We start from the raw sequence: 9,377 nt of genomic DNA, 5'->3' as shown, positions 1-9,377 counted from the left end.
ATATATATATATATATATATATATATATATATATATATATATAGTAGAAGGATTGAAGAATGAGTGTAAGGGGAAAAAAATCACAGAGAACTAAAAAGGAGCAGGCAGGGATCAAAGCAGCTCTTTCGAGCCCAGGAAGGAAAAACTAACAAACAGCCTTTTCTTTGGGGAGGGCTCTGGGACCAAGAGGCATCTGTTTTCAGCATTTGTGTTGCTCTGCTCCAGAATCAAATTCCATGCCAAGCCTCCAGCCTCACTCACAACCCCTGTCTGCTCCTTGGCCAGAAGAGAGGGCCACTATGAGGGTAGCCCCACCAAAACTGTAGTCAGCGGGATGAGGTAGCCCCCAAAGAAGAATAAGGGTGCTATCGCTAGAAAGAGGGGGACTGGACCTGGAGAGGCAAAACAAGGGATGTGTGGTTGCAGCACAGTGCAAATCCCCAATCTACGAGAAGCTACGGTGCCCACATAATGCCCAGATTTCCAACCCCTCACCAGGCTCAGCAAAGCCCGAAGTCCATCTTTCCTTTCTTGAGTAGGGTTGGTTCCGGCTTGATTTGGTTCAAATTGTGTTCTCCCATTCATTAGCTATGTGTCTTTGGAAATTTACCACACCTCTTAAAGTCCCAGTTTCTCCACCAATAATAACAAAAAAAAAGTCTGGTACCACCTGTCTACCTAGCGTCCGGGCCGCTGTGAGGATTCGAGTCAATAACACGTGAAGGGCTTTCGGCCCAGCGCCTTGCACGTTGAAAGAACTCATAAAGTATTAGCTATTACTAATACCACTGTCATCAGACTGCTAGGACGCAGGTCCAGTCTTTCCTCTGAACACAGAACACCTACTGGCAAAACTCATGGCTGTCAAATGCCAGTCCGTGATCGAGCAACTCGCCAATCTGCAACGGAATCTGGCGTCAAGGTGCCCTTTATGAATTCGCGATGATAAGATATAGCAGTTGCTCGGGGTTTTTTTTTTTTTTTAATGTTGTTATATATTCTCTAATCGCTAAACTAAAGTGGTGCCATCCCTATGTCTGCCCGTCCGTTGTTTCCACAATTTTACTCATCCGTGGATCTCAGGATCTGAGAACACCCGGCACACCTCCCTTGACCAGCATCATCTCCGGATGCTCCTGCATGACATCACTTGCATTAAAGGAGTTCTTCTCTCCCTGTTCCTTGCTCTCCGGCACCTACTTGCTTTAGTTTTCCTTGTAAAGTTATACATTTATTTGTCCATCTGTTTATTGTCTGTCTTCCCTCTTAGAATGTAAGTTGCACAACATCGGGCACATTTTTTTTCGTTCATCTCTGTATTCGTAGGTGTCAGCACACTCCTTGGCACGTGTACGTATGCTAGTTCCTCCAAAAACCTAAAACAGACCAAGAAAATGAAACAAACAAACAAACAAACTTGAAAAAAGACTCTGGATTAAATGACGTGGATGAAGAAAGAAGGGTCCTCCTTTTAGAGCCGGAGAGAGCTCCCGTGAATACACGCTATCAGGGCCCTCAGAACCTCCCTTCTTGCCTCTGCAGCCTGATACGAGGGTCATCCGGAGCTTTAGTGAGAAAATTGAAGCCAAGCTTCTGTAGATGATACCGTCCGTGCAATTGCTGGTATCTCTGGCCCCGGCTTGACTTTGGTATTGTTCCAAAGTGTTCGTCCAAGTGTGATGTCCTATTTCCTCCAAAGAAGACCCTACCCCCTGTGAGGTGGTGAGCACATCCTATATTCCTCCTGCACTCACTGCTGCAGCAAGTACAACCCGAAGCAGAGGGCACCTCCCGAGCATGGAGCAGGCCGTGCCCATCACAGGAGTCCAGAAAGATGCGAGGTCTACATGACAGGAACCGGGCCTGCCTCGGCCGGCCCCCCCCCCCCCCCGCGCTGAGCCTTGACCCAACCGCAGTGTCTGGCCCAGAGGGGGTGCCCCACATCATCTGCTGAACAAATGAATCTGACTGGCTGGGAGTGGGCAAGAACAGGCAAGCCCTGACGACAAGAACATGACTTAGCGGGTCCTAAAACCACATGGGAACTGCGGAGCTAAAGAAGAGGAGGAGAGCTCCGGAGAGGAAATGTGCTGGGCTCTGCACAGGCAACATGAGCAAAGATCTTGCTAGATCCACCCCTAAGACTCTTTGAATTCCTTGTCTGTGTAAGTTCTTGGATGTCGATCCAGAGAGAAAAATACTTCTCATGCCTTTCATACTCCTCTCTTAGACTGTTCATAGCAGTCAAAACTCCAGAATGACTAGGGAGAGATGGTCTTGGTAAGTTTAGAAAGTGAGAAAAAAGGAAGGAATAAGGGAAAGAAGGAGAGAAGGAAGAAAAGAGGAAGAGAAGAAGGGGGTGTGAGAGGGGAACGGAGACTCTAGTTCTATCCAGTTGGTCCTGTAAGGTCAGTTTGTCCCTTTTGACCTGGGAATCAACTGGGGGGAGGAGATACAAAGATGATAGCTAGATGATATAGATGAGAGGGAGAGAGAGAGAGAGAGAGAGGGAGAGAGAGAGAGAGAGATGGGTGGATGGATGGGTGGTTAGAAGTTTAGATAGGTAGGTAGATAAATGATAGATAAAAAAGATGATAGATGATGATGATGATGATAAATAGATAGATAGATAGATAGATAGACAGATAGATAGATAGACAGATAAGAGAGGTAGATAAGAAATGGATGGATGGAAGATTAGATAAGTAGGTAGATAGATAGATAGATAGATAGATAGAGATAGAGAGATAGAGAGAGGTTTTTTCAAGGCTTTAGGCATGAAGATGTTCTTGTTGGCATTAATCAAAAGAGCAAACAATCCAAATTACCAACATATTTTGCTGAGGGAGGTGAAATTGTGGTAGATCTCCTCTGCAGCATAGTGGAGAGCGATTTAAATGATGCATCTGAGGATTTACCGCAACATTTTTAAAAAGAGGCTTATCATGTTACATTTTTATTTTATGTTTTTAAAATCAGTGTAACAGCTTTGCTGAGATAAAGTTCACATGCAATACAAGTCACGCTTTAAGGTGTGAAATTCCACGATTTTAGTATACTCGCAGAATTGTACAAGCTCACCACAACCAGTTTTTAGAACCTATACAAACCCTCCCCCCAAAATGCCTTACCTTACTCACCAGCAGACAATTCCCATTTTTCCTAATCCCTAAGGCCCAGGAAACACTCATTTTTTTTTCTATTTCTATGGATTTACCCGCTTTGAACATTTCATAAAAGTGGAATAATGCAATATGTGACCTTTTGTATGTGGCTTTTTTACTTAGCATTATGTTTTCGAGGTCCATCCCTGTTTTAGCATGGATCCCCCATTTCTTTCTTTATTGCTGAATAATATTCCATTGTGTAGATACAGCTTATTAACCCATAGACTTCATTTGACAAACATTTGGGTCGTTCCCACTCTTTTGGGTATCATGAACAATGCTGTTATCAACATTCCTGTATAAGCTTTTCTGTGGACATATGCTTTCATTTCTCTTGGGTGTATGTCTGGGAGTGAAATTATTGGGTCACATGCTAACTCTCTGTGTCACCATTTGAACACTTGCAAAGCTTTGTCCCAAAATGACTATACCGTTTTACATTCCCACCAGCGGCGTGTGATGATTCCAAATGTTCCACATACTATCATGTTACATTAAAAAAAATTTTTTTTAATGTTTACTTATTTTTGACAGAGAGAGAGAGAGAGAGAGAGAGAGAGAGACAGAACATCAGGCGGGGGGTAGGCGGGGCAGAGAGAGAGGGAGACACAGAATCTGAAACAGGCTCCAGGCTCTGAGCTGTCAGCACGGAGCCCGACGCGGGGCTCGAACTCACAGACCGTGAGATCATGACCTGAGCCGAAGTCGGACACTTAACCCACTGAGCCACCCAGGAGCCCCTCATGTTACATTTTTATCATTTGCTCTCTGCCTCCCTCTGTGATGCTCAGGCCCAGTTGCCGTGGGTTTTCTTTAGACTTCAGATTTAATGTGAGTGAGGGGAAAGGTTGAGTGGCTGTTAGGGATTAAAAAATCTGGCCTTAATTTCTATTGATACAACTAACTTTTAATTAACAGCAGGGGGGAAAAAGGAAAGAAAAAAAGCTGTATCATCTATCCATCCAGATGCCAGTTGCCATTTAGCTGTGAATGCTTACTTTTTACTGCACCGAAAACTCCCAAGATGTATTTTGACATTATTTACCCTCCTTTGTAATTAGAGTTAGCAAGACCGGCATCTTTTAACATGAGGGTGTTCTTTGAATACCTGCCACCATTTTGGATGGGAAACCTATAATTATAACTTTTACTGTATTACGCTGCTAAGTTTATTTTAGATGAAAAAAAATCCTTTGGCTCTTTGGTCATGGTCACTGGAAACAAAGAACGTATGAGGCAATGAAGACGAAAGAAGAAAAGCCTGGGCGCCCCACATTCTTTGATGATGCAAATTTAAGTGTATTCGAGGCTCTGCTACTTACAAGTAACCAGCTGTAGTGGGTTGAATGGCACCCCCCCCCCAAAAGAAGTGCCCATATCTTAACCCCTGGAATCTATGAATGTGACTTTCTCTGGAAAAAGGGGTCTTAAATATCACAAGTTGAGATCATCCTGGACTATCTGGATGGGCCTCATAGTCAACGACATGTGTCCCTATAAGAGACATCCATTGGGCACAGGGGGAAGAGGAGAAGGCATATGAAAACAGAGGCAGGGGCTAAAATTAAGCAGGCCACAGCCAGTGAGCACCCGGAGCCCCCAGAATCTGGAGGCACCACGGAAGGGTCCTTCCCTAGAGTCTTTGAGGCAAGCCCTGATTTCAGACTTCTGGCATCCAGAACGGAAATACAGATTGTGGTAATTTGTCACGGAAGCCCTAGGAAGCTAACACACCAGCTGTGTGGTCTTGACACGATTATGTCACCTTCCTGAGCCATTTTCGCCTCATCTGTTAGGTAAGGACAGTAACACCTACCTGTAGGGGTGTAATGGGGATTAAACCTAACATGATTCAGACAGCCTGGTGCTTAGTAGGTGCTCAATAAATGGTAGTTGTGGTTATTACACTGCTGTTATTAATACTATCGATTTCACAAAACTTGAAGGGAAGCAATAATCAGAGACCCAAGAAGGCTTCAAGACTCGGCTTTTGTTCTGTTTTGCTTTTCCCCCCTCAAGATATGTTATGAAAGACTGGCCTATTTTTCATGCAGGTTTCGAACTACTGAAGGTTTGCATTCAAGGAGTTTTTTCAGTGACCTCACCCTATGCTGAGATCCATGATAAATGCTAAGCTGAGTAAATATTAAACCAAAGAAAGTGGTCAAGGAAGCAGGTTATAATTAAGCGGGTGTTACAGTCTATTAACCCTCTTTATAGGAAAAAAACAATGGTCTTTCCATGAAAGAAACCCAACTTGAACCACAGGCTGGAAAATCTTAAGAGAATGGAGTTAATTTGATTAGCCAGTCATGTTTCTCCTCTCAATAAACCCTGGCCAAGTTCAGACCAATGGACTCCCAATTTCAGGGAGAAACCCAACGTCTCTCTTTTTCTGGCTCTCATGCCCTCTCCGGGCATTCACTCATCTTTTCTATGACAACTAGGATTACCCTCCCTCAGTCACTACCATCTGTCTTTACTGCTCTCGTTTTGACTACCGCTGTCCTCGTTCGGCACCTCCTCAGTCTTCCCTGGATGACAGCTGCTGTCCCCTCACTGATTTTACTCTTCCCTCTGTGCACCCCTATAGACCATTTGCATCCAGCAGCCTGAATGAATGAACTTGTAAAAGCATAAATTACTCCACGTCAACTTAAAGCCCCCCCAGCGGCTTCCCATCTCCCTCAGAACAGAACCTAAGCATCTTGCCCTGGACTCTGAAAGCCTAACATGTCCTCTTTCCCTAGGTTCTGTCACACTGACCTCCTTTCTGCTCCCCAAACTCACCAACCTCATTCCCTCCTTTGGGACTCTCCTTCCAGCAGCCTCTCTGCTTTACGAGGCAGCCCCTTTCCTTTCTTATGAATGGCCTGTCCTTGACTCTCACATCTCTCTTGCATGTTACCTCCTCGGAAAGGCTGTCTTTGACCACCAACCACTCTCAATTCCACCACCTTGTCCGACTTTTTTCTTAGTGTTTATCTGAATAGGCATGCTTATGAATTTGCTCACCTGGTTTCTATCCCCCTCGTTAGAATATAAACTTCTTTCAAGCAGGAACTTTGGCCATCTTGGTCACTGCTCTGTCCCCACCGCCTAGGATAGTGCCTGGCTCATCAAAGGTGACCATAAATATCTATCAAGTGTTCAATGATTATTGACTTAGAGCAGTGGCTCTCAAATGGGAGTGATTTTGCCCCCAGAGGATATTTTCAAGGTCAGGATATGATACTTGACTTTGGAAGGGTGGGTCCACAATGTACACAGAACACTTGGATATGACACACACTCTAACCAGGACTATACGAAAGATTTACCAGAGGGGAGACTTTTCCCAAAACTTTCATTACCATACCTACATACCACCTGTTCTACGATGTATACCATATTGGTTCTCTAAATCAGCTTTAATCTAAATACGTTTCTTTTTAAGCTTTGACCTCGCTAGTTTTATGAGACTGTATTCTTTCCTACCAATTCACTTTTTAAAATGGCTTTATGGGAATGCGATTCACGTGCCATACAATTCGCGCATCGAAGTTGCACAACTGAATGGCCTTTAACATATTCTTAGATATGTGCGACCATTACCACAGGCCAGTTGAGAACATTTTAATCAGTACTAAGCATTTAAAAATGTTTATCTACGCTCCCCGCGGGCATCTTGCTGACCAGCAATGATAGAAGATACCTCCCTTTTGGACACTGCTTAACACCTAGTCTTTGGGGTACAGAGCAAGATAGGGGTAGTTGGGCTTCTCCTGATGTACGTGGCCTACGGTTTGGGAAGATGGATATGGGTGAGGAAGGGTTAAGTCCTAAGGAGCAACAATATAGGGCTTTGTGGTTTGTGGAGAAGCCTGAGGTCAGGAAAGGAGCCAAGAGTGAAGTCTCTGGTTTGAGGTCTCCAGTGCACAGATTATGGTGAGAACGTGTTGGGAAGCATCAGAGATTAGGACCCAGGTATAAAAGCAGAGTTTCTCCAAGGGGGTTGTCAATTACAGGAAGATGCCTACAGCAGCAGGGAGCAGCCTCTCGGCTCAGTCCCACCCTGCCTGGCCAGGCTTCTGGATTCAAAGTCCATCCTGGTCCTCTGACTACACTCCTCCACTCCCAACATCCTGCAGCAAGGTGCTGGGCAGAGAGCAATGCCACATTCTCTAGGAGACCAAGACTTTGGTCCTAGCTGCCCCCCCCCCATCACCCCAGGGTCACCTCCTGAGGGTCCAGCCAGATCTGTTTACAAAGACCCTGACAGCTCCATTCAGGCTACCAAAAATTTTACAAGACAAAAATAGTACACTCAACCTTTCGATGTGGAATTCTGAGAGAAATGGCATGATTTTTACATGGGCATCGTTTGGATGGAAAAGGACGTCTGCTGAGAGATCAAGCCCTCTCCGCGTTGTAGGAGGCAGGGAGATAAGCATCACATAAATACAGACTTGGCACGTGGAGCTTTCATGTCGGTTCTTCTGACACCAGACAGTCTGTTGCCATGGAAATTGTTCCATCACTTCACAAATACAGCCTCCCTTCCAGAAGTGCAGAACGGCCTAGCACGTCTGCATTCGGGGATCAGACATGAAGGCTATCGTTCTGCCCCACGCAGGGCACACCTCTCGCATCTCTCACTTTGTCTTCTGACCTCACGATGAAGGATTTGGCCGCATTAGCGTGATACGGTTAAAGGGTAGTTTCCCCTTTACTGACAAAGCGCCTCCAGGAGTCTTTCCTCCTCTCGGCTAGCGAGAGGATGCATGGTGCCTCGTTGACCTTAAAGAATCCAGCCCCAGCTAAGGGTCTGTTCAGCCTGCTTCTGGGTCTGGGGGAAGGTGCTCTTGAGATATTTCGTGTGACTGGCTGCAAAGAAGGCGTTTGGTTGTCTCCTAAAAATATCCCTTTGATAAGACATCAGGCAAGTCTGCTGGCTCCCAGGCAGTGCTCAGGGTGTCAGAGAACACACAGAGATGGCTCAGGCCAGCATTCCTGTCGGTGTATTTACGCACTGGTCATAGTAACACAGGCTGTAACCTAGGCTTCCAGTTAGCAAAGCACTATCTATGTGTTATTTCACTAGGTCTCAGAAGTTCCCCGAGGGAAGATAATGCCACGATTAGTAGCACTCACCCAGGGAGCCTGGGAAAAGTCAAACAGATGTCTTTTGACTCCAAATCCCTTGCTTAGAGCCCATCCCACACCCTCAGAGAAACACGGTGCCTGGCAGAAAAGGATCAGAGCCAGACAAAAGTACAGCCAGGTTGTCAATGAGGGATGTAAATGAGGAGGGAGAGAAAAATCCCATGTTTTAGGGGAAGTCAGAACGACTTCATGGAGGAGGCAGTATTGGATGAACTAGACGTTTGAAAGTGGGAATCGGGAGTGAGACTCCTCCTCAGCCAGATTACTTATAGATTTCCCCGAGGCTGGCCTCCCTGATAACGAGTAAGGAAGAAGTTGGTCTTAAACGCTTTCCACATCCTTTGTATCCGTGCTTTGCGTTTATACTGTAAGGGTTAAAGGAGTTCACCCAATAAAGCACTTAGTACTGTACCCAGTGTGGAATGTGGTTAACGTGTTACCTGTAGGACCGATCTCTGATTCTGACTAACAAAGACATCGATGATCACTGAATTTTTTGCCATACTTGTCAATGTTTATTTCAGAAGAAAAAAAAAATAAGCTTAGGAAAGGAGTAAGTGGCCTTCTATCTGTTGTGACCTAGATCTGAACAAATACTGTCGGAAGTGCTTTACTCCTGGGTTGGCAAATGGCCTTTATAAGGTCGAGGCAGTGAGCTGGTCCATAGAAACGTGCGTAGCTTCTTCCACCCCCAGCCATAAACTCAGGGGCAAGGGCAAACGCTCTTTGGCTGTCGCAGAGCTCAGGCGCGTTGCTCTTTAATTCGTGCCAACAAACTCCGTGAGCACTTCAGGGCCTGTATTACGGCTTCAGTACAGAACAAGTCCTACCTACAGCATTCCTAGGACATGACAAGGTTCCAAGATGAAAAGTTTCCTCTAGGTCACCAAGGGCGAAGGGGAGGGCTTTGTGCCTCATAAATAAGAGGCAGGCGTCACATTGATTTGCCTTGAGCTATCACTTCCCTTTTGGAACACGATGAGAATAGAAAAGCAATGCCGGTTAAGACACAAAGACACACACACCCACACACCCACACACCCACACACCCACACACCCACACAC

Source organism: Herpailurus yagouaroundi, unplaced genomic scaffold (assembly GCF_014898765.1).
Source record: "Herpailurus yagouaroundi ecotype Mexico unplaced genomic scaffold, PumYag 186, whole genome shotgun sequence".
Classification (NCBI taxonomy): domain Eukaryota; kingdom Metazoa; phylum Chordata; class Mammalia; order Carnivora; family Felidae; genus Herpailurus; species Herpailurus yagouaroundi.
This window is presented reverse-complemented; position numbering follows the sequence as displayed.